The sequence below is a fragment of the Oryctolagus cuniculus genome, chromosome 9, assembly GCF_051225735.1.
Source record: "Oryctolagus cuniculus isolate XC-2025 breed Fujian yellow rabbit chromosome 9, ASM5122573v1, whole genome shotgun sequence".
NCBI lineage: Eukaryota > Metazoa > Chordata > Mammalia > Lagomorpha > Leporidae > Oryctolagus > Oryctolagus cuniculus.
In genome coordinates this window covers 72,433,978-72,460,197 of record NC_142875.1, presented here as the reverse complement: position 1 = coordinate 72,460,197, position 26,220 = coordinate 72,433,978, and the positions used below count along the sequence as shown (strand labels likewise).

At 40.8% G+C, this 26,220-nt stretch overlaps 1 protein-coding gene and 1 non-coding gene across 2 annotated transcripts in view; one reads left to right on the top strand and one right to left on the bottom strand.

The window, feature by feature from the left end:
- The window catches only part of LOC127487170 (cellular tumor antigen p53), a 56,709-nt gene that overhangs the window by 7,845 nt on the left and 22,644 nt on the right, over positions 1–26,220 (top strand). The window contains 1 exon segment of the mRNA XM_089304212.1: positions 24,770–24,921. The gene's annotated coding sequence lies outside the window, so the exon portion shown is untranslated.
- On the bottom strand, positions 5,728–23,334 carry LOC100346342 (uncharacterized). The gene is made up of 3 exons (XR_016213323.1): positions 22,186–23,334; positions 16,220–16,290; positions 5,728–14,038 (listed from the first exon to the last, which is right to left on the bottom strand). It is a non-coding gene; the product is annotated as an uncharacterized LOC100346342 (transcript).

Below are 26,220 nucleotides of genomic sequence, written 5' to 3'. Positions count from 1 at the left end.
AATTGATCTTAGAAGTTCTCTGTCAGCCGTGGCATTGCCTGTATATACAAAGGCTGTTGATTTTTGTGCATTGATTTTATATCCTGCTACTTTGCCAAACTCTTCTAATAGTCTCTTAGTAGAGGTCTTTGTATCCCCTAAATAAAGAAGCATATCATCTGTAAAGAGGGATAGTTTGAGTTCTCCCTTCCCATTTTGTATCCCTTTAATTTCTTTTTCTTGCCTAATAGCTCTGGCTAAAACTTCCAGAACTATATTGAATAGCAGTGGTGAGAGTGGGCATCCCTGTCTGGTACCAGATCTCAGTGGAAATGCTTCCAACTTTTCCCCATTCAATAGGATACTGGCCGTGGGTTTTTCATAAATTGCTTTGATTGTATTGACAAATGTTCCTTCCATACCCAGTTTGCTTAGAGTTTTCATCATGAAAGGGTGTTGTATTTTATAAAATGCTTTCAATGCATCTGTTAAGGTAATCATATGGTTTTTCTTCTGTAGTTTTTTAATGTGGTGTATCACATTGATTGATTTGCGAACATTGAACCATCCCTGCATACCAGGGATAAATCCCACTTGGTCTGGGTGGATGATCTTTCTGGTGTGTTGTTGCATTCTACTGGCCAGAATTTTGAAGATTTTTGTGTCTATGTTCATCAGGGATATTGGTCTGTAATTTTCTTTCAATGCTGCATCTTTTTCCAGCTTAGGGATTAAGGTGAAGCTGGCTTCATAGAAAGAATTTGGGAGGATTCCCTCTCTTTTGATTGTTCTGAATAGTTTGAGAAGAATTGGAGTTAGTTCTTCTTTAAATGTCTGGTAGAGTTCCGCACTGAATCCATCTGGTCCTGGGCTTTTTTTGGTGGGGAAGGTCTTTACTGTTTCAATTTCTGTTTCAGTTATGGGTCTATTTAGGTTTTCTGTGTCTTCATGGTTCAATTTAGGTAGATTGCATGTGTCCAGGAATCTATCTACCCGTTTCTGATAGATTTCCCTGTTTGCTGGCATACAGGTCCTTGTAATAATTTCTGATGATTCTTTTTATTTCTGTGGTGTCTGTTGTTACATTTCCTTTTTCATCTCTGATTTTATTGATTTGAGTCTTTTCTTTTTTTAGTTAGTTGGGCCAATGGGGTGTCAATTTTGTTAATTTTTTCAAAACACCAGCTCTTCGCTTGGCTGATTTTTTATAATTTTTTCAGGATTCAAATCTGTTGATTTCTTCTCTGATTTTAATTATGTCTCTTCTACTAGATTTGTGTCTGGTTTGGTTTGCTGCAGTTTTTCTAGATTCTTGAGCTGCATTGAAAGCTCATTTATTTGGTGCCTTTCCAATTTCTTGATGTAGGCCTCTGTTGCTATAAACTTTCCTCTTAACACTGCTTTTGCTGTATCCTATAAGTTTTGATGTGTTGTGTTGTTATCCTCATTTACTTCCAGAAAGTTTTTGATTTCTCTTTTGATTTCTTCTGTGACCCAGTGTCCATTCAGGAGCATGTTGTTCAGCATATGCCTGTGTTTGCATATGCTCTAGGGATTCCTGAGTTGCTAATTTGCAGCTTCATTCCACTGTGGTCTGAGAAGCTGCATGGTATGATTCTAATTCTTTTGAAATTGCTGAGACTTGCTTTATGGCCTAGTATGTGATCAATCCTAGAGAAGGATCCATGCACTGCTGAGAAAAATGTAAATTCTTTAAATGTCTGATTGAAAGTTCCGTAGATGCCTGTTAGATCCATTTGGGCAATAGTGTCGATTAAATCTGCTGTTTCCTTGTTGATCTTCTGTCCGGATGATCTATTTCCGAGAGTGGAGTATTGAAGTCCCCCAGTAGTATTGTATTGGAATCTAAGTCTCCCTTTAAGTCCCTTAACATATCTTTTAAATAGACTGGTGCCCTGTAATTAGGTGCATACGCATTTATAATAGTTACATCTTCCTGTTGAATTGAACCCTTGATCATTATATAGTGCCCCTCTTTGTCTCTCTTAACAGTTTTTGTGTTAAAGTTTATTTTGTCTGATATTAATATAGCTGTGCCAGCTTTTATTTGGTTTCTGTTGGCAAGGAATATCTTTTTCCAACCTTTCACTTTCAGTCTGCATGCATCTTTGTTGGTAAGATGTGTTTCTTGTAGGCAACAAATAGATGGGTTTTGTTCCTTAATCCATTTAGCCAATCTGTGTCTTTTGCCTGGAGAGTTGAGGCCATTAATGTTCAATGTGACTATTGATAAGTAGTAACTTTGCCCTGCCATTTTCCCAAAGATATTTCTAATATATGCTTTGAACTTCCTGAGAGCTTTTACTGGGAGTTTTTCTTCCTTTAACTTCTTTGGTATTGATGGCTGTATTTCTGTGTTTCTGTGTGGTCCTGTTCCTGGCGCTTGTGGACAACCACTGGTTCACTGTGTGTTCACTAGGCCTTTCCTACATTCATGCATGTAGAGAGAGCTCTCATGTCTCTTCCTCTGCTTGGAAGGGCACTAATCCAGGAGGCAGTGCTGTTATGGACCCCACTGGTGACCTTACACAGACACCATCTTCCATCTCCAAATACCATCACAGTGGCCTTAGGGCATCAACATTGGGATCTGAAGTGGACATTTAGATTCAGTCCAGAGAGTTAGAAGTCGCCTTCCCACCCTGTCTTTTGGTCACCTTGTTCTCCCCACGTGTCTCATTCTACAGAGCTGTGCATATGTGTCACACACATGTATTTGTGTGAAACATAATGTTTTTTACTTTTTAAAATATGAATGTGTAGCATCCTGTGCTTGCTCTTTTGAAGCTGCTTTTTTCAGTTGATTATCTGGAGAATATACTGTATGTCATTGTTTCTAAGCACACTTTTTCACATTTTAACAATTATGAAAGCAAGATGCATGTTACAATCGGTAGCATTTTAGGTTTTATTGACTACTGTAAGTACATAAAAATTCTCCATATTCTTTTTAATGAATGCCTATGAATTCTTTTTAATGAATGCCTATAAATCAAATGAATGCCATTTGAATTATTTTCATTCTTTGCTCTTAGAAACAGCAATGGATAGCCTGATATTATATCATCTTGCCCAAGTATGAATTCATGTGTAGCAAGTTCCAAGTATCCTTGGGTCAAACGATGTGTGTATTTGTAATTTTTATAGATATTAGTACTTTTTTTCTCCACTGAGGTTTTCCTTTAGTCACCAGCCAGTGCTATGAAACTTTTGGATCTTTGCCAGTCTTAGGGGTGAAAGGGGTACCAGGGTGGTTGCTTGGCCTGGTAGATAAGGCGCAGCTGAATAAGCCTACATCCCACTTTGGAGTGCCTAGGTTTGAGACCTGTCTCTGCTCCCAGTTCCAGCTTCCTGCTAATGCACACTCTGGGCAGGAGCATGTAATGACTCAAGTGGTTGGGTCTCTGCCACCCACACGGGAGACCAGTCAAATTCTCCCTGCTTTGGCCTGGCCCAGCCCAGTCATTGCAGACATTTCTATTGTTTTTATAATTTTCTTTCTGTTTTTGGCCCTAATATTTGATCCATCCAGAGTTTACTTTGCTGCAGTATGTTTAGGTATAAGTTGAACCCCCCCCCCCCGACGTGGCAACACTGTTGTCTCAGTGTCATTGATTGAATCTCCATCCATAACTGTTCTTGTGTGTATTTGTGTGTGTTCATGAGTTTTCTTTTTAAAGTATTATACACACACAGGAGATTGATTGCTGTCTCTCCTTGTCTCTCTGCCTCTCAAATAAAATAAATAATTTTTAAAAAGAAGAGGGGTATTTTGATGTTCTTTTTATCTTATTGTCAGTGAAGCTTGGGAATCTATTAATGTGTTTATAAGAGTTTTTGTGTTCCTTTTCTGGGAAATTTCTATTAATAGTCTTTGTATAGTTCTCTAGTGCATTACAGGCTGTTTTCTCATTGATTTGTACGAGTGCTCCATATAGTAAGGACATTAGTCCTTAGGGATGCCCCTCAAATCTCAGCTGTTCCACTTCCTATCCAGCTCCCTGCTAATGCACCTGGGAAAGCAGCAAAAGACTGCCCAAGTGCTTGGGCCCTGGAATGCATGTGGGAGACCCGGATAAAACTCCTGGCTTGGGCCTGGCCTAGCCCCAGCCGTTGCAGCCATTTGGGGAGTGAACCAGTGGTTGGAAGATACTCTCTCCCTCCCTCCCTCCCTCCCTCCCTCCCTCCCTCCCTCCCTCCGTCCATCTCTGCCCCTCTCCCTCTCTCTCTAACTCTGTCTCTCAAATAAGTAAAGTAAATATTTAAAAAGATCATATGATAGAGCAAGGCCATTTCTTGACTCCTTTCACCAGTCCTCTAATAGATTTTATTACTAATCTGTGGCACAGTGGAACATATTCTTCCCTTCCTAAATGGGGGCAGCGTGGATTCTTGTGGAAGATTATTTTACAGCACTGGCTCCTGAAGCAGTTAGAGCTGCACACTTTGTAACCTGCTGGGTCTTGCATCTGGTGTCTGAAGCGCCTTTCAGTCCAGTTCTCCTCTGTGAGCATTGGTGGTGTCCAGTGGTGCCCTTGGTCAAGGTCCCACACTTTGATAACGGCAATCAACCCAAGTGTGATGGCCTGCTTGCTGTTTCCAGCCTGCTGGCAGTTGTTCCCCACATCTGGCCTACTTTCTCCCGACTCCCAGAGTCTGTGTGGTGACTCTGCATCTCTTCTCCCCACCACGCTCCTCCTCTCAGAACAAATCCACAGCAACTTCTAGCGCCCAATGTGACTGAGAGACAGCGTGTCAGACTCGGCGAGGTCCCCTCCCCTTGATATCAGCAAGTAGGCCCCTCATTGTTTTGTGTGCTCTTCAGTTCAGTGAGGGTGAGCACAGAACCCCCTCCTACATCCCTTTCCTTGTCCTTGTCCGTGGTTGAAGTGATCCCAGGTTAGGCACACACCGCCCAGAAGCGTAATGCCGCTTCTTGGCTCCTCCTTTTACTTTTGGTTCGCCAGGTGAATTCACATAAGGGACTGATCATCCCAGAATTCAGAACCAAGTCATCTTCCTTCACTGTATTGAGGTGATGCTCCAGAGACACGTGTGTGCATACAGCCTTGACCTAACAAATAAGGAAGTCTCCCACTAAGCACAGGACCTACTTAGGATCTGATACACCACTGTCTGTTCATCTAACGTAGTGAACCCCCTGCATAATGCCATCAGCCACTGAGTTGCTAGGAATTGGTTTTGTTATGGCAGCAGTGCTGTGTGTGTCTTTCCTTTGGCTAGAGTTGTGGTGTGCCATTCTTAAGTGTTCAAACATGGGAAAGATACCCCCCTCTCAGAAGCTCACCCAGATTACCAAACATAATGAATCTGTGAGTGATAAGAGCCTATCACTCCAGGCCGCTGCCTCACAGGCTACAGTTGATGACTTAGGGGGAGAGAGCTCCGACAGTGAAAATGACAGGACAGCAGAGAAGGCAGCAGTGCCTAGTCAGCCACCCCCTAAATAGATGTGGGATGAACTCAGACGACCTCGAGGTGATAACCCATGCGAGGTCATCCCACCCGCACCCAATAAGGATCCCCATGTTTGTGGCCATCCCTGGGCACCCCAGGCTCTAAGGGCAGCTGCTAGACCCCATCCCACCCACATGTTTGCCGTTAATGTCTGAGCAGACGCAGAATTCAGGCCCTGGATACCAACACCCATAGAAAGGCTTCTGCTACAAGGGCCGAAGATATGCTTGTGTCTTTCCAGAGAATGCGGGGCAGCCCATTTGGGTACCAGCCAGAAACATCAAGCCTGCAACTGACAGTCAACCAGAACCAGCTGAACAAGACTGAGAGTCCGCCTTGTTAGCGGATGCACCTGCTACTGAGTGTCAAGCCCTTGCCCTATCATCCTTTCCTGAGGAACTGCCCATAGCCACATCCGCTACTGCTTTATACTCCACTAGCTCTGGTCAGCCACTCAAATGGCTCACAGCCTGTGTGCGGTCACACCATTCCTGATTTCCATTGTTCCTCATTCCTACCCCCCTCTGAGCAAGCACTCCTGTAGTCTCCTGTTTTGAGGGCTGGTTAGTCAATGACGGGTGAGATCCCCTGAGGGACAACCTAAGACAGGCACAGCCACGTATGGAGACCATAAGGAAATGGGGTCAACAATGGTATGGCCAAGAATCATGCCTCCCGTTGCTCAAAAATAAATGAAAAGGGGGAAATGTGGTGGAATGAGAAGGCCATGCCAAGGTGGCCGCTGGCAAGTGAGCGTCAGTTACTCAGGAATGGCTTTGGAACCCTCCTGGCAATGGAGCCTGCCTGGCAACAGGCTGTGATTGGTTAGGGCATAAACTGCCCCTTGACTGGATTGGCTGCCTGTTATATAAGCTGCTGTACCAGCTGAAATTAATGAGTTTACAGGCTGCTGACCTCTGGCCCGTTATCACCTGACTCCTGGTGTCTGTGTGATGACTCTTCCTCTCAGAACGAATCCACAGCAATACCCAGTGAGTTGAGAAAGTCATGGAAGAGCAGTGGAGCAGGTGTGGTTCCCAGCCACTACCATTCCCTTTAGGCAGGCCTGACCTGCAGAAGTGATTTGAGCACTAGCCAGCTGATGGTCATTTACTGTAATCTTGTCTGTCTTTCTGGCCTTTTGCACAACTGCCAGTGCATTTGAGGCTACTTGGTGGCCTATGCCTGTGTGGCCACTGTGGGTCATCATGCACACTTGTCCCTTATGGTTGAAGCTCATTTTCTTAGCAGCATACTCACTGAAAATCTCATCTTCAACCATAGTGTTCTTGTAGGGACCAGTCCATACATATCTCCAAGGCCTTCTCCACGTCTTTGGCAGTCACTGGAATGACAGCTTTTGATGCCATGCCAACAGGGATGTGGTCAAATGCAGCTTGGGCAAGTTGCTCCTTCACAGGCTGGCCATCTTTTTCATTTAAATCAGCAGACACTACAGCTAAAGTCAAATCTAACACCACCAGGGATACCATTGCTTCAGGGTCACTTGTCTCAAAGACTGCAATATTCCCAGCAGCAAACCCATAGCCTGAATAGACATCAGGACACGCAGCAGATGGATGAACAATCCCAGGCAGGGTTGCCACACTGCCATTCTGTTTTATAGCTGGCAGAAAGCTGCCACCAGCACCCTGAGTGACAACTTCTCCAAAGCATCGGAAAATTCCCATAGAAAATTCCGTCAGCTTGCGTGTTGCGCACAAAGCCCTTCTTGATCCTCTAGCAGTTTTTACTGATGGTTTCCAGGAGCTGGAGCTCATCATTACAGGCACAACTCTTGACGCCGACAGTGGTGGTGGAAGCTTCTGGCTCTGCTCATCTCATTCTTTTAACCTCTTCCTGGATCTCATTGTATTTAACTACCTGGCTGTTACACTTCAGGGTTGTTTCTGATTTTCTCCAAACCAATTACAGTAGCATGTTTAACTTACATTAATGATGTGTGTACTGTGGCTTTTTGTAATAAACCTACTTATAAAATGTTTATATGATTTAGTATTGTGTGATTTGTGGGAAGGTAAATCTAGAGATGATATATTATTAATATTTTGTTATGATCTTATTTAGTTAAAGTTTGATGCTGGGACCTTCCTTCTTAGTACACACCAACTGATTTGGAGAGATCAGAAAAATCATGTACGATACGGTTTTCGTCATCTGTTCTAGGTTTTAAATCACTGAAGTTTTTATTTCCTTTTTCTTTTAGTTCCCCCCTTTTGGCAAAGCTATCAATAGATGCAATACATTTTTCTGTTCAAAATATCCGAAGGGGGCAGGTATTTGGTCCAACCATTAAGCCATGGGTTAGGGTGCTTGCATTCCACACCAATGGGCCTGGGTTCAGTTCCCTGCTCTGGCTCCTGATTCCAGGTTCTTGCTAATGGGCACTCTGGGAGACAGCAGATGATGGCTCAAGTAATGAGTTCCCGCCACCCATGTGGGAGCCCTGGATTGAGTTCCTGGTGCCCAGCTTCCACTCTGATCATTGTGGACATGTGGGGAGTGAATCAGTTTATGAGAGCTTTGTCCTATTCTCTCTGTCTCCTAAATAAAATTAAATTAAAAAAAGAATTTCAAAAGAATGTAGGCTCTGAGTGGAGTACAAAATGGAATGAGGGTGTTGTCCCTCATTCAGTTCCAGAAAAGTCTCTGTGTAGTTACTGGTTGGAGAATCGTGGTGTCTCCTATTCTTTAAGACACCAATCAAATATTACTTTATGCCTGAGCATTCTGCTTCTAGCAGGAGAGTTATTTTCCCATCAGTGGTAAGGGAGAACACTGAAGCATCCCCCAAAACAACCTGCTCTTCCAGTTGTTAAGATGCAGGATTTAGGGCATACTCTTTTTTTTGTTGTTGTTAAGTTTATTTATTTGATAGGCAGAGGCAGGCAGACACACACACACACACACACACAGAGAGAGAGAGGTTCTCTATCCTCAGGCCCATTCCCCAATGGCTGCAATGGCCTGAGCTGGGCCAAGAGCTCTGAAGCCAGGAGCCTCTTACCGGCCTCCCATGCAGGTGCAGTCACCCAAGGACCTGGCCCATCCTCTTTTGCTTTCCCAGGCCATAGCAAAGAGCCGGAGCAGAAGTGGAGCGGCTGGGACTGGAACTGATGTCTATTAGGATGCCAGCACTGCAGGCAGTGGCTTTACCAGCAAAGCCACAGTGCTGGGCCCAGAAGGGCGTTCTCTTACCTCAACATTGAGTACTGCCTGTGAGTCACCCAGGAAAAGAACACCCTTCCTCCTTCCCAGTTTTAAATTTCCAGGAAGACAGAGTGAGTTATGTATGTATAAAGCTGATACCCTTATTCTGAAGAGCCTTAACTTGAAGGTATATCTTCAAGTATTCCACGGACTCTCAAGCACTTTACTTCGAGAAGTGCCAGGCTATCTCTTCTTTGTTGGTTATGAACTGAGCCGATCATTCTTTGTATCAGGGAGGTCAAAGGATAAGCTAGATAAATGCGATCACATCAACAGCAGTGGGATAGGTTGGTGTCTACTTTTGGTAGAGTCTCTGCTCTCTGTGCCCTCTCATGAGGGGGGTCCATGCGGCCCTGGGAAGTTTCTCGATGGTGGAAAGCAGCCCTGTGGCAGGTGCTCACTAGCACCCTCCTCAGGACACGGCTGAGACAGCAGGGTCCAAACTTCTTCACTGCGGTAACATTGGTTAATTGCTCTGGATCCATTTTAGGGGGAGAAGAAATAGTAAAGGTTCCTTTCCCCGTGGGGAGATCCCCTAAAAGTAATCTTGTAATAAGCTTCAAATACTGGGTCATACATCTTGGTTGTGTTGCCGAGTACTGAACTGCATGGTTCTTTTTTAGTTTCTGTTCAGCCACTTGGCACCACGATATTTGTTTATGTGCTTTGTATCTATACTGAGAACCAACAGTCAGGAATAGTCAAGAGTGATGTACAGTAATGTTTTCAGGTGGTAGTTTTATTGCAAGAAGCATTTCACTTACTGCAAGAATTCCTCATGTAAAGTAATCTCACCATAGGTGACAAAAGTGTATGTGTGTGTACACTGCAGTTAAGAATCTTGCCCTAGTAGGATTACTCTCCACATCTCTCTCCGTGTTTCTAAAGTGGTTAAATTGCTTGCTATTAACTTTTGGATAATCCTATTCTAAGTTAGTAGATACTGTTTAAGAAAACTAGTATCACAGAAGTTTTTCATGTTGCTCAAAGAATTGTTCACTTTGGGCCATGTGAGCACAGTATCCCGAGAGATCTCAACAAGTGTGCTCTACATGAGCAAACCCAGACTAGTGTGGCGACACATGACTGCCAGAATTTTGATGAATCTCAGAGGGTTGGGGAAGAGAAACCTCAGCAGTAATCTATTTCAAAATCATAAATCTTTGGCCTGGGACTGTGGTGTAGAAGGTTAAGCCTCAGCCTACAGTGCTGGTATCCCAAATGGGTGCCAGTTCAATTCCTGGCTGCCCCACTTTCAATCCAGCTCCCTGTTTATGGCCTGGGAAACCAGTGGAAGATGGCCCAAGTGCTTGGACCCCTGCAGCCACATGGGAGGTCCAGAAGAAGCTCCTGCCTCTTGGCTTTAGATCCGTTCAGCTATAGCCATTGTGGCCATTTGGGGAGTGAACCAGAGGATTGGAGCTCTCTCTCTCTCTCTGTCTCTCCCTCTGTAACTGCCTCTTAAATAAATAAGTCTTTAAAAAAATTCTTAAAAGTTGGAGTTTCCTTCCCTCTTTTTTTTTTTTTAAGTTCTTAACATTGGTGCAATTTCAGCACCCGTGTCCCTTCCTGAAAGTAGTAGTGTATTTCCACCAAGAAAGCTAGTGTGACAGACTTAAGTTGCTTTGATGCCCACTTTCATCACTCTTATTTAATGTAGTATTGGAAGTTTGAGGCACAATTTGGGAAGAGAAATTGAACTTTGAAATTGCAAAGGAGGAAGTCAAAACATCCCTGTTGACATGTATGACATAGTGTACATGGAAAAGCCTAAACACTCTAGCAAAAAGCATTTGAATTGATAAATGAATACAGTCTAAGGTTAGAAAGCCAACATACAAAAAAAGTAACTTTTTGTACATCAGTAATGAACTGGGCAAGAGAAATCAAGAAAAAAGTCCCATTCACAATAGCCATCAAAAAATCGAATATTTAGGCATAAATTTACCAAAGAAGTGAAAAATCTCTACCATGAACACTATAAAATGTAAGAAATCATGAACACACACACACGCACACACACAGACAAGTTCCTTGCTCGTGGATAGAAAGAATATTAAGATATCTGTACTACTCAAAGCAATCTACAGATTCAACGCAATTCCTATCAAAATACCAATGAAACTCTTTAAAGAAAAAAATCTTAAAAATTCACTTGGAATTTTACAAAAGTCCCAGAATAGACAAAGCAATCGTGGGAAAAAAATTTAAGTTGCAGGCATCACAGTGTCTGACTTCAAAGCATACTACAAAGCTATAGTAATAAAAGCAGCATGCTACTGGCATAAAAACAGGCACATAGACCACTGAAACATAGTAGAGAGACCAGAATTTAATCCCCATGAATACAGACAGCTGATTTTTGACAAAAGTGCCCAGACGGAACACAACATTAAAGGAAGGATAGTCTTTTCAATAAATGGTAATGGCAAAATTGGATATAGAATGAAGTTAGGTTCCTGTCTGTTGCCAGATACAAAACTCACTTGGATTGAAGACCTAAATTTAAGACCTGAGACTATGAAATAGTTACAAGAAAACAAGGAAAACACTTCAAGGCAATGGAGTAGATGACTTCTTAAGACCTAAAATGCAGGCAACAAAAGTAAAAGTAAACAAAATGGCCTTATATGAATCTCAGAAGCTTTTGCCCAGCAAAGGAAACAACAGAGTGAAGAGACATCCAACAGACTGGGAGGGAATATTCCAAGCTGCTTATCCAGCAAGGGCTAGTATCTAAAATAGATCAGCAACTCTAAAAACTGAACAATAAGAAAACAACCAATTAATTGAAGAAATGGGCAGAGGATTTGAATAAACAGTTTTCAAAAAAGTACAAATGGCCAAAAAATAAATGAAAAAGTGCTCAGCATTACTAGCCATTAGAGAAATGCAAATCCGCACCACAATGAGACATCACCTCACCTCTTTCATAATGGCTGTTATCCAAAAGAAAACAACAATGTTGGTGATGTTGACAGAGGGGAACTATTTTATGCTGTTGGTGAGAATGTGATTAGTGCAGCCACTGTGGAAAATGTATGGAAATTTCCTTAGAAACTAGAAATAGATTTGCCCTAGGAACCAGCAGTCCCATTCCTGGATAAATCATTTTATCAGAGATACATGTTCCACCATACTTATGGCAGCCCTGTTCACAGTAGCCAAAATGCAGTCAACCAAGGTGTCCATTATTAGGTGACTGGATATAGGAAATGTGATACATACACATACATGCATATACCACAATGGAATACTCTTCAGCTATAAAAAAAGAATGAAATCCTATCATTTGCAGCAAAATGGTTTGAACTGAAAGACATCATGTTGATCAAAATCAGCTGGCCATAGAAGAAAGGTAAATACTACATGTTTGCCCTTATGCATGGGAGCTAAAGTTAAAAGAAAATGATAGAGGAGGAAGGAAAGGAAAGGGAAATGGAAAGGGTTAAAGTTTGTATTAAATGATTGACCAACAGATTGATAAGAATTATATGCTCCAATGGTAAGAATGCTTCTGTGACTTTTAAAATTTGCTTTATATGAGTGAAGTTGGACATCTTTTCACTTGGTTATTGATTATAGTCCTCACCTATTTTTCTGCTGGACTATGGTCTTTCTATTTTTTTTTTATTTTTTGAACTTTTTATTCAGTAGAACATTAAACCTTTGACTGTAATATAAATTTAAAATGTCATCTCAAACTTTTTTTGACAGGCAGAGTTAGACAATGAAAGAGAGAGAGACAGAGAGGAAGGTCTTCCTTTTTCAGTTGGTTCACCCCCCCAGGTGGCCCTATGGCCGGTGCGTTGCGCCGATCTGAAGCCAGGAGCCAGGTGCTTCCTCCTGGTCTCCCATGGGGGTGCAGGGCCCAAGCACTTGCGCCATCCTCCGCTGCACTCCCGGGCCACAGCAGAGAGCTGGACTGGAAGAGGAGCAACCGGGACAGAATCCGGCACCCTGACCAGGACTAGAACCCGGGGTACCGGCGCCGTAGGCGGAGGATTAGCCTAGTGAGCCACAGCACTGGCCTCACAAAAACTTTTAATAAAAATGAATTTTAATAAAAGTACTTAAAGCAACAGTAGTCAAGAAAAAGTGATTCCCTGTGGCCACAGGGCTGTCTTCCTCAGAGTTCCCCAGGCATGGATGAAGCTGGTTTGAGCAGGACTGATGGATTTTAAAATAATTCCAATTATTTACTATTTCTTTTGTCTTTTGCACACAAAAAGAAGTTACTGATAATTCTTTATTTTCTGTGTTTACCAAGATTGCATTACCCTCCTGCTATGTGTGTGTGTAACTGAAGTTTGTCACATAAGCTACCTGTATAGTACTTGGAACAAGAGAACAGTGTGTCAGTGCTGGGGACTGGTGTGTGAAACATTTTTCTTTCCTGGGTTTAAATTTTAGTCTTTGCTGCTGCGTTGATGTTTGGTAACAGAGAGTTTGCAAATCAAGTAGAGGAAGAAAATAGAAATTAGCTTTTTGAAAATCTGAAGTTACAAATGTGAAACAAAGCAGTGTTAAATACTTTCCCAAAAATGTGTAAGTAAATACATATTGATGAGACAATAAAATCAATCATTTGATATAAGAGTTTGGTATCACAGTTATCCAGAATTATAACCTAATGTTCCTTTGCCCTTTGTTCTCATTTATCTCATCATAAGATGGAAACTTCCCATGAAGTATATTACTTAAAAAGGAAAGAAATATAGGTCAGCATTGTGGTGTGGCCGGTTAAGCCATTGCTTGTAACTGGTGTCCCCTGTTGGAGTGCAGATTAGCTCCCAGCTGCTCCGCTTCTGATCCACCTTCCTCTTAATGTGCCTGAGAAGGGAGTGAAGATGGCTGAAGTGCCTGGACCCCTGCCATCCATGTAGGAGATCTGGAAAGAGTACTGGGCTCCTGGCCTTGGTCCTGTGGCCATTTGAGCAGTGAACCAGTGGATGGAAGATATGCTCTCTCTCTTTTTCTCTTTTACATACTCACTCTTTCTCGGTTGCTCTGCATTTCAAATAAATACATTTTTTAAAAAATCACCATTGACACTTTAATGTTTAATTTCTCAACTATATACAATTATATACATGCACAAAAGTCAGTATATGTGCCTACAAATAGATAGCTTTGGAAAACATGTGTGGTACCGATTGGGAAGCATATGATGTGTGTTATAAGAGGAGCTACACTAAAAAGAGTACCAGGTACAGGATAATTACCTTAGGTCTGATTGAAGTACATCTCAACTGAGAAACATGAACTGTAAATTTTCCAGGCTTTTCGTTTGTGTGGGTTGTCCAATTCATTTCGTCTTAAATACAGCCTAAGGAGGAAAAGCAAGCACACATTACATTTTATTTTAGGACTAACAGTCAAGCCCTGCAGTAGGCCCCCTTGGCCTTCGTGAAAAGCCTTGCTCACCACATTTAGAACCTCAGCCTTTTTTTGTGTCTTACTTGGCTTCCTCCACATCCCTCACAGAATACCTTCATCTTCGCTAACAAGTACCTCAGTGACAACATACTACCAAATCTTTTAGCATCTCCTGTTATAGAATTAATGACATCCAAGATTGATAAAGCATGTTTGCATAGATGACAATGCCACCAGAGGCTTGATGTGTAATAAGACCCAATAACAGTGCCACCATTGTGGTATAGTGGGTTAAGTTGCCACTTGCAATGCTGGCGTCCCATATTGGAGTGCTTGTTTGAGTTCCAGTTGCTCCACTTTTGCTCCAACTCCCTGCTGATGGCCTGGGAAGGCAGCAGAAGATGGCCCAATGGCTTGGACATTTGTTGCCTACATCATGCCTCTCCCTTTCCCTCTCTCTCTCCTTCTCTCCCTCTCCTCCCTCTTCCCCCCACTTCCCTCTCCCTCTATCCCCCTTCTCTCCCTTCTTCATGCTCTCCCTCTCCCTCTATGTCTCCATCTCCCTCTCCATCTCCCCTCTCCCACTCCCCTCTCCCCTCTCTCCCTCCTCTGCCTCCATCTCCCCTCCTCTCCCTCTTCCCTCTCCCTCTGCCCCTCTCCCCTCTCTCCCTCTGCCTCCTCTCCTTCTCTCCCTCTCCCTTTTCCTCCTCTTCATCCTCTCCCCCTCCCTCTCCCTCTCCCTGGCAGAGGCTTTAACCCAGTGTGCCACAACACTCTCAACTTTCAAATAAATGAATCTTTAAAGAATAATAAAACCCAATAATACTGTTTTTTTTTTTTTAAGAATGACATTGGTGTTTTTTGCCAAACAACATCCTGATAGCTATAAAATCTGCTTTGCCAAGTAGTGTGTACATGTAAAGCTTACAGAAATCTTTAGAAACTTACATAAAAATGATCTAATATTGCTTCTCCAGTATGAACACATTGTTTCAAAGGACAAAACTGTACACTGTAGTAACAGCCATTTTTCAGGAGTAGCACCAGGTTTCTCTATTTGAGGGACTTTGCCCATGTAATGAATCAAAGTTTATTGTTTGTTTACTTCCAGATATAAATGCATAAAAATTTTCCATGAAATGCAGCATTCGCCTTCAAAATCTATTAAATGTGCGTGTATCACAGGAGTGTGTGTGAGATGTTCCCTCTGCTGTCTTATAGGACTTGGGATGGCACTCGAGCCAGTTCAGATTTGCAGCAGAGTAGGGTTGGATGTGATGAATATCAAATAGAGCCACATGCAATTGCAACCAACTTCACTCTAACTTGAATAATTTTCAAAGTATCTTTTCCTTTGGGTTGTAGGGTATGTTGATACCATCTTTTCACCCCCACAGAACATAACCCCAAAGTAGAGCATTTCTAGATTCAGGAATGAGTTCCAGGTATGGGTAAAAAGGTCTTTGGAATGATAACCTTGAAATCCACTTAATAAATGCTTTTTAATAAAAAGTTTCCTGATTGAGTTGTTAGAAAAATGTGCAATTGGGAGACTAATAAATTATTTCTTTTCTCTCTTGATCCCTCTTTCTGTTATGCTCTCCTGCTCTCTTACCCTCTTGCCCTCTTTCCCCAGCCCATCTGGCTCCCCCCACCCAATGATAAACCTTTCCTCTAACTCTGGTGTCTGGTGTGTTTTGTGGCAGCCTTACATCAGTACCATGACTTGGATCCAGGCTCCCCCATTGAACTTGCTCTCCCTTTGGGAGAGCCTCCAGAAATTGTGCTTTAGATTAGCATAGGTTGATGATTGCTTCTAAGTGGATCAGCACTTACTGGGGACCTGCTATATTTTGAATTCAAGGTACTGTGCATAATCATATTGAATTTACTGGGAGTACGTTATCACCATACTCAGGATCTGATTTTAATCCTTTGTAACTTAGAACACAGTTCTCTGGCATGGCCCATGAGGATCATGCAACAGTTGAGTCTCATCTAGGTTTTAAATAATCACATTGAATAAGTGTAATGAAGAGATTATAACAATTGGCAAAAGAATGGCCATTATATCTTACACACAGGCATTGAAGATTAGGCTGTTTCTATTGGATTTATACTATATCCATACCTGTTATTTTGTATGAAAGCTGTATTGAACCAAAAGAAGAATGCACAGTTGTCGTAGTATTTGGGGAGATTCTAAAAAGACATGGTTAAAGAAAAAATGGTTATTTTCATAGTAAAATTGATACCAAGAACTAGTTCCACAGAATAATCTCTTTGGCGTCTTCCCTTCATTTATGCCTCTATATACTGCTCTAACAACTGTACCCATTAAATAGGCAGCACTCCTTGATAATACACCTAGAGACAAGGAGGAGACTAATAGAATGCTGTTGCTTTGTCCTTTTGTTTCTATCAGGAATTTCAAGGATAGCCTGGGCTTTGGGCATAGCAGTTAAGATGCCACTTGGGACACCCACATCCTATATAAGAGTTCCTGGATTCAAGTCCCAGCTCAGCTCCTGATTCCAGCCTCCTGTTAGTGCACACCCTGGAGGCAACAGGTGATGGGTCCCTGCAACCCACATGGGAGACCAGATTTGAATTCCTGGCTCCCAGCCTCAGCTTTCCCCAGCCATGGCTCTTGTGGGGAGTTGAGGCATAAACTAGCCGATGGGCAGTCTCTTCTCTCTGCCTTTTTTGTTTTTAATTTATTTTTTAAGGAATACAAATTTCCTAAGTACAGTGTTAGAAATATAGTTATTCTTCACACCATACCCACCCTTCCACCCATACTCCCACCCCACCACCTCCTCCCTCTCCCTTTGCCAGTCTCATTCTCCATTAAGATTCATTTTCACTTAACTTTGTACACAGACCTACCATATGACCTATACTTAGTAAATATTTCAACAGTTTGCACACATACACAAACTGAGGAGTAGTATTATAGTTAACTCATAATGAAACTCATTGAGGGCAGAGGTCCTACATGGGGTGTTAGTGCACAGTGACTCCTTTTGTTAATTTAACAACTAATTTAACTAACAATTTATCTTATGTATGATTATCAGTGACCACCTGAAGCTCTTGACATGATCTGCCTAGGCTATGGAAACCTTGGAAGTCCACTAACTGTCAGTATTTGGACAAGGGCATAAGCAAAGTGGAAGCTTTCTCCTTCCTTTAGAGAAAAGTACATCCTTCTTTGATGGCCAATTCTTTCTGCTGGGGTCTCACTACAGAGTTCCTTCACGTAGCACATTTTTTGCCAGTGTCTTGACTTTCATTGCCTGAAATGCTCTCATGTGCTTTTCAGCCAGACCAGGAAGACTGAAGAGCTGAATCTGATGTCAGAGTATTATTGAAGTGATGGTCATTCTGTTAGTCTGCTGTGTGAACTACTTCCCATGTTGGAACATTCTCTTTTTTAATTCTATTATTATTACCAGGCACTTGATCATATATATATATATATGATCACTTTAACACTTAATATGACCACTTTAACAACCAAGATGGGATTTTTACCATCAGGCTTAATGGGATTTGGAGTCCCATGACAAGTTTTTAAACTGTACCCTTAGAATTAAGTCCACAGGAATATATGCAGAATTATAGAGCTTTACAGTTACAAACTTCCTCTTCCCTCTCTTATTCCCACTCTTATTTTTTACTGAGATCTATTTTCAATTGACTTTATATACATATATATACATATACATATATATGGTTAACTGTTAAGTAAAAAATTCAAAAAATAGTATGAAGGAAAAATAACAAAAACTGTTCTTCGACAGTCAAGATAAGGGGAGCTCAAGTCATCCCTTCTTGAAGTGAATGTTGATTTAACTTCTACAGATTTTGTTTTAGGTGCTCTATTAATTCTCACAGTTGAGAGAGAACATATGGTATTTGTCCTTTGGGGACTGGCTTATTTCACTAAGTATGATGTTTTCAAGATTCATCCATTTAGTTGCAAATGAACTAATTTCATTTTTTCTTTACTGCTGTGTAGTATTCCATAGTGTATGTATCCTATGATTTCTTTATCCAGTCTTTGGTTGATGGGTATTTATTTTGATTGCATGCCTTAGCATTGTGAATCAAGCTGCAATAAACATGGAGGTACAGATAACTCTTTTGTTTACTGATTTCATTTCCCTTGGGTAAATTCCTGGGAGTGGGATGACTGGGTCAAATGGTGGGTCTATATTCAGATTTTTGAGGTATCTCCAAACTGTCTTCCAGAGCAGCTTTACCAGTTTACATTCCCACCAACATGGGATTAGGGTATCTTATGACGATTCTTTTTATTTCTTGGTTTCTTTTGTTACATTTCCTTTTTCATCTCTAATTTTGTTGATTTGGGTCTACTCTGTCTTTTTTTTTGGTTAGCTGGGCCAATAGTTTGTTTATTTTTTCAAAAATAGCTCTTCAGTTTGCTGATATTTTGTATTGTTTTTTGAATTCAATTTTGTTGAATTTTTTTTTCTCTAATTTTAGTTTTTTCTTTTTTTCTACTAGTTTAGGGTTTGGTTTACTGTTGGTTCATCCCCAGCATCCTGGCTCTAGTCCTGGTTGGGGCACCGGATTCTGTCCCGGTTGCTCCTCTTCCAGTTCAGCTCTCTGCTGTGGCCCAGGAGTGCAGTGGGGGATGGCCCAGGTCCTTGGGCCTGCACCTGCATGGGAGACCAGGAGGAGGCACCTGGCTCCTGACTTTGGATTGGTGCAGTGCTCTGGTCGCAATGCACCTGCCGTAGCAGCCACTTGGAGGGTGAACCAAGGGAAAAGGAAGACCTTTCTCTCTGTCTCTCTCTCTCTCTAACTCTGCCTGTCAAAAAAATAAAGTGAATAAAAAATGAATTCCTGTTATTTGCAAAAAAAAAAAAATGGATGAAACTGGACAACATTATACTTAATGAAATAAGCCAGTCCCCAAAATACAAATGCCTTATGTTCTCTCTCATCTGTGATAACTAACAGAGCACCTAAAAGGTGATCTATTATAGTGAAATTGACACTTTGAGATGCAGTGACTTTGAACAGCCTTTGTCTTGACTGTTGAGGAACACTTTTATTTTCCATACTATTTGTTGAATGTTTTACCTAGTATAAAGTTAATCAGATAGGTATAAAGTTAATTGAAAATAGATCTTAGTAAAAAATTAGGAATGGGACTGAGAGGGAGGAGGAAGAGTGGTAGGAGTGTGGGTGGCAGAGCGGGTATGGTGGCATAAATCACTGTGTTCCTGAAGTTGGATTTATGAAATGCATGAAGTTTGTATCCTTTAAATAAAAGATTCTGGGAAGAAAACAGGTTTCCTGGGAGAGCCACAGCTGCTGCTCACAGTCAGGCACTTAGGCATCAGGCATCTGCCAGGATAATGAAGCATCCTGTGAAAAGCACAGTGTAAACCTCCATGACCACCTCACCTGCAGTCCTGTCAGGGCAGGCTACAGTTTACAGCCACCCTCCAGAGAGCCCTCAAGACCAAACTACTGGCATATTCAACAAATATCAACCATTTCTATAAGGAACAGCTGCACTGAATAGTTAGCCCTACTTATTGAAGATGATACAGTGTTGATGATGATAGAAATATCTGACATTTTGAGTGCTTTCATAATCAGAGGCTGGATGTTACCCAAGTACCCTAGGCCAATGACCTTTACACCATTGCTTCTACTTAGAAACCACTGTTTGAGAATTTAGAGCAGCTCCATTAGGTAGGAGGCCACCAGCCAGTGTGGTAACTACCCAGACTTGTTTCAACTCAGTGACCATCTGAATACTTACAAGATTCTTTTCCAACAGGCAGCAAGCAGGGGATGAAGGAAGGTACAAGAAATAACTTTTAAGTTGCCCAGCATACTTGTTGGCAGTTCTGGTTGATGACTTCATAGGAATATGAATTGAAATTATTGAGGATTACTCCTTGGAATTTACCCCAAGGAAGTTAAATTGGCAATTAAAAGAGCTGTCTGCACCTTAATGTTTATTGCAGCTCAATTCACAATAGCTAAGACTTGGAATCAACCTAAATGCCCATCAACAGTAGACTGGATAAAGAAATTATGGGATATGTACTCTATGGAATCCTATACAGCAGTAAAAAAAAAAAAGAAAGAAATCCGGTCATTTGCAACAAAATGGAGGAATCCTGAAAACATCATGCTGAGTGAAATCAGCCCGTCCCAAAGGGACAAATATCATCTGTTCTCCCTGATCGGTGACAACTAACTGAGCACCAAAAAGGAAACCCGTTGAAGTGAAATGGACACTATGAGAAACAATGACTTGATCAGCCCTTGACCTGACTGTTATGAACAACTTAATACTTTATCCCTTTTACTATTTTTTTCTTCTACTTAATACCTTTGGTTGAACTCTGTAATTAACACTCAATTATTCTTAGGTGTTTAAATGTAACTGAAAAGTGATCCCTGTTAAATATAAGAGTGGGAATAATAGAGGGAGGAGATGTACAGTTTGGCACATGCTCAATCGGACTTGCTCCAAATGGTAGAGTTAGAAACATGTTGGGATTCCAATTCAGTCCCATCAAGGTGGCATGTACCAATGTCATCTCACTAGTCAAATGATCAATTTCAGTTCATAATTGATCATAATGATAGGATTAAGAGTCAAAGGGATCACATAAACAAGACTAGTGTCTGCAAATACTAACTGATAGAATTAAAAAGGAGAGAATGATCCAACATGGGAAGCAGGATACACAGCAGATTCACAGAATGGCAGACGTCCTAAACAGCACTTTGGCCTCAGAATCAGCCCTGAAGACATTTGCATCTGGCTAAAAAAGCCCATGAGAGTATTTCAGGCATGGAAAGCCAAGACACTGTGGCAAAAAGAAACAAACAAACCAACCTAAATGAAAGATCTCTGTGAGTGAGATCCCAGCGGAAAGAACAGGCCATCAGAGAAGGAGGTACCTATATCTCTGAAGGGAGGAGAAAACTTCTAGTTTGACTATGACCTTGTCTAAATAAGATTGGAGTCGACGAACTCAAGAGGCTTCCATAGCCTTGGCAGCTCATGACAAGAGACTCGGGTGATTACTGACGCCATAAACAAGAATGTCAGTTGTTAAATCAACAACAGAAATCACTGTGCACTTACCTCCCCATGTAGGATCTCTGTTCTTAATGTGTTGTTCAATGTGAATGCTATAACTAGTACTCAAACAGTATTTTACACTTTGTGTTTCTGTGTGGGTGCAAACTGTTGAAATCTTTACTTAATATATACTAAATTGATCTTCTGTCTATAAAGATAATTGAAAATGAATCTTGCGTGAATGGGATGGGAGAGGGAGTGGGAGATGGGATGGTTGTGGGTGGAGGGAGGTTATAGGGGGAAAAGCCACTGTAATCCAAAAGCTGTACTTTGGAAATTTATATTTATTAAATAGAAGTTTTTTAAAAACATAAAAAAGAAACTATTGAGGATTATAAATTTGTTATATGCAGAATAATATGCAAACACAACAATTTATGGCTGGTCAGTAGAAGTTATGCAGATATGTTCAAGTAAAGAAAATGAAAGGCATTCTTATTTATTTGAAGTTAAATATAGGGTTAAATATAGTGTTAAAATAAGGTTAATTTTAAGTTAAATATAGGGTTAATGAATACTATTTGTAATAAGCATCAACTTCGAGAAAAGCAAAGTCCCATTCAGTTTATAGCAATGTATTTTAAAGGTATAAAACAAAGAAGTTGTCACTGCTATGTAGTAAAAACACGTTTTTTTAGCTCCTTGGTTTTTGTGAGTTTTTTGATTAGTTTTATATATATATATATATCAAGTAGAATTTAGAAAAACACAAAGGAGCTTCATACATGTGAATTATATAGAACTTTTTTTAAAAAAGAGCAAAATATCTTAGATTACATGTGTTTTTCTTTTTTGAAAATATGTTAGTGATATGATGCTTTCTTATTCCTGGTTACGGATTGAAGTCTCTCATCTCTGCTCTTGGGATTTGTAGCAATAGAAGTCCTAAATCAAAATCAATCAAAAGAGCAAACAAGTACAACAGCAGAAGTAATTTCTTGATTACTTACCCGAGAGAGAAATCTGACTTTAACGTCGTCATATAGGATTGGACAGTTCAACAATTCAATAATGACTTTGTCAGTTTCGACATCGTGAAATATCTGTGAATGAACACATGAAATTCAGAGCTAAAAATCTAGCTGCTGATGGGATCTGTAAAACTGAAGTGGTTTTCACTCATTCAGCCTTTCTGTATTTATCAAGTACTCTTAGCCTCATAGCAAACTCACTATATATATTAATAAATAGAACCTGTCGGGGCTGGCGCTGTGGTGTAGTGGGTAAAGCTGCAGGCCACAGTGCCGGCATCCCGTATGGATGCTGGTTTGAGTCCCGGTTTTCCACTTCTGACCCAATTCTCTGTGAAGGCCTGGGAAAGCAGTGGAGGATGGGCCCAGTTCTTGGACTCCTGCACCTTCGTAGGAGACCCAGAGGAAGCTCTTGGCTCCTGGCTTCAGATTGGCGCAGCTCTGGCTGTTGCAGCCATCTGGAGAGTGAATCAGCGGATGGAAGACTCTTTCTCTCCCTGCCTCTCCTCTCTGTGTGTAACTCTGACTTTCAAATAAATAAATAAATCTTTAAAAAAAGTAAATATAAACTCTCTTTTCTGTAAAGTTGCGAGTCTATAAATTTCTGTAACATTGTTTCAAAATTATATTGGGACACTTATTTATTTATTTATTTATTTATTTTTTATTTAGTAAATATAAAATTTCCAAAGTACAGTTAATGGATTACAATGGCTTCCCCTCCCCATAATTTCCCTCCCACTCACACCCCTCCCATCTCCCACTCCCTCTCCCATTCCATTCACATCAAGATTCATTTTCAATTATCTTTATATACAGAAGATCAATTTAGTATATATTAAAAAGATTTCATCAGTTTGCACCCACACAGAAACACAAAGTGCAAAATACTGTTTGAGTACTAGTTATAGCATTACTTCACATTGGACAACACACTAAGGACAGATCCCACATGAGAAGTAAGTACACAGTGACTCCTGTTGTTGACTTAACAATTTGACACTCTTGTTTATGGTGTCAGTAATCTCCCTAGGCTCTTGTCATGAGTTGCCTAGGCTATGGAAGCCTTTTGAGTTCGCTGACTTCGATCTTATTCCCACAGGGTCATAGTCAAAGTGGAAGTTCTCTCCTCCCTTCAGAGAAAGGTACCTCCTTCTTTGATGGAGCCCAGTTCTTTCTACTGGGATCTCACTTGCAGAGATCTGTCATTTAAGTCGTCTTCTTTTTTTTTTTTTTCCCCAGGGTGTCTTGGCTTTCCATGCCTAAAATACTCTCATGGGCTCTTCAGCCATATCCGAACGCCTTAAGGGCTGATTCTGAGGCCAGAGTGCTATTTAGGACATCTGCCATTCTATGAGTCTGCTGTGTATCCCGCTTCCCATGATGGATTGTTCTCTCCCTTTTTGATTCTATCAGTTAGTATTAGCAGACGCTAGTCTTGTTTATGTGATCCCTTTGACTCTTAGACCTATCAGTGTGATCAATTGTGAACTGAAATTGATCACCTGGACTAGTGAGATGGCATTGGTACATGCCACCTTGATGGGATTGTATTGGGATCCCCTGGCACAGTTCTAACTCCACCATTTGGGGCAAGTCCGATTGAGCATGATATTGGGACACATTTGAAAAGCAAAGTGTTTGATTTATTTTCAATTAAGTTTAGTCACGTAAACATTACTGTTTAATGTGTTATGGTTTTCATAAGTTGGACCACTTTTGATAATACACTCAAATCTTTAGTTTTAAAGTTGACACTGCCATTCAAGAAGCAATACAGAATGCTTAATCCAAAATCATGTGTTTTTGATGGGATCATTGGTAAGCTCCATTGCAGGCCTTTAAATGAAGTGATTAACGATAAACTTTCCAGGAGGAACAGATTTGGAATTATACTAAATATTTCTTTGTTACAGATTTATTTTTATACAATAATGGTATAGAAAATGAGAAAGACTTACGCTGGGCCCTGTGAAAAGCATAATAAGATATAGACTCAGTCGGTCCCTTCAGGGAGCTGGGCATGTAAAGAATAATAGTATAACTAATGTCAGGCTACATGGTGAAGACTGAGTGTGCTGTTATGAACTGCAGGGGGTGGTATTATTAGGCAACATAGAGTAGAGACTCTTCAAGGAGATAGCTACTGAGTTGAGTATGGAAGGGTTTGAATAAATAAAAGAGAGCACTGAAAATAGAATCTAGTGCATACATTGGGACAGAGGAGAGGGAAAAGACAAGCAGAAACATGAAGTAGAAATTAGAATTATATTCCAAGAACCTGCGAGGATGACCCGGTTTACAAGGAAAAATCTCTGCAGCTTAAGTTGCTGATGGAAATAAGCTCAGGTTGGATATGGTTATTGTATCTTGAGAGTTCAAGATCCATGGAAATAAGAGTGAAGTTGCTAGAGAGTATTGGGGAGAGGGGTATTTTATGTGTCAAAGTATCCTGACTACTGTCATGAATTAACATCTACTTGGTAATTTATAGTTGACAAATTTTTATTTTATTACCTAACTTAATTCTCACAACACTTGAGATGTCATCTTTATTTTTCAGATAAGAATGCTGACCCAAAGATGCTAACTGGCTTTAACTGTGCATAAACTGTGTGTCTTCTGACGTACATACAGCTCTTCACAATGAGAGCAATACTTCAAGATGCATGTTGTAGGATTCTACCCACTACAATGTGTAAGAAGAAAGACAAGGTAAGGAGACCATTGTTTAGAAACTTTGTCAGAGCAACGAGCAAATGGACTAAACAGTGGCAGTGGAAACATAAAGGAAAGGAGAATGAAGAAAAATTTCAAAGGAATAATCAGAGGAATTGGTGACTCATTGGATTTATGTGGAGAAGGCAAAGTGAGAATCAAAGATAATACCACGTGTGAAGACCTGAGTGAAAGAATGATGGTGCCATCTGCAGTAGCAGAGGAAAAGCTCCATTTGGCAAGTTTGGATTTGACTAACTTTGGATTGTTGGGGTAAAGACTGTCCATATTGTAATTTCTACATGTAGCAACAGTGAGTGCTCATTAATATATGTTCCACGGCTTAAAGAACAAATAATAATGTAAAGAAGGGGAATGGCTGAGAGTAACCAAGAATGGGGTAGTTACAGAAATGAAAACACAAATGTCAAGGATCAGGCCCAGGTGAATGCCCTCAGCTAGGAGAGGCAAAACAAAACAAAACAAAACAAAACAAAACAAAACCAACACAGGGGGACAGGACAAGGAGGATTAGTGTCAGGAATAGAAGCATGGGAGGGTCTTCTGAATGTTTACAGTTCCTAGACTCATGAAAGAAGCTTTATTATTGTTCCACAAAAGTCTTTATATAGTTAGGCATCACTTCAACATTTTAGCAGATCATTGTCTACTAGGGTCCCATTGCTTTGGGTAAAGAGACTCCTCTTTCATCCATATGCTTACATAGTTTCTCATAACGCTAACTCACAGGACTGTTGGTTACAGTCATCTGGAGCATTGCTATATCTACAGATAGCTGAGACCCATTCCAGATTTCCTGAATCATACCTTGGAGGCACAGATAATGAATTTGCATCTTTACATGCCCCTAGGAGATTTTCTTGTATGCTACAATTTGAAATTTTAGTGTTGGACAGTAAAAGGTAAAATGACCAAGAGGAAAAAAATATGGCTAAAAATAACTACAATCTGAAATTAAAATCTTGATAGATTCCTGGTAACATGCTCAGCATTTGTGGGAACCTAAAAGGCAAAGCCACAATTTACAATGATATATATTTTAGAAAATACCCTGGGAAACCCTCCCCCCTTTTTTTTTTTCAAACAATTTGGTTAAGTTAGCTCTGGTTTGCATCCATACTTACGGTTTCCATGTTGGATGGTAACTACAAAGCAACATAACATCTTCTTTGTGGTGAGTGATGGTTCAGGAGGCCAACATGCTGATATAACTTTGAGCTTTAAAAAAACTTCAGAATTTTCAATTCATATGCTTTCTCTTACCTTGCAGTTTTT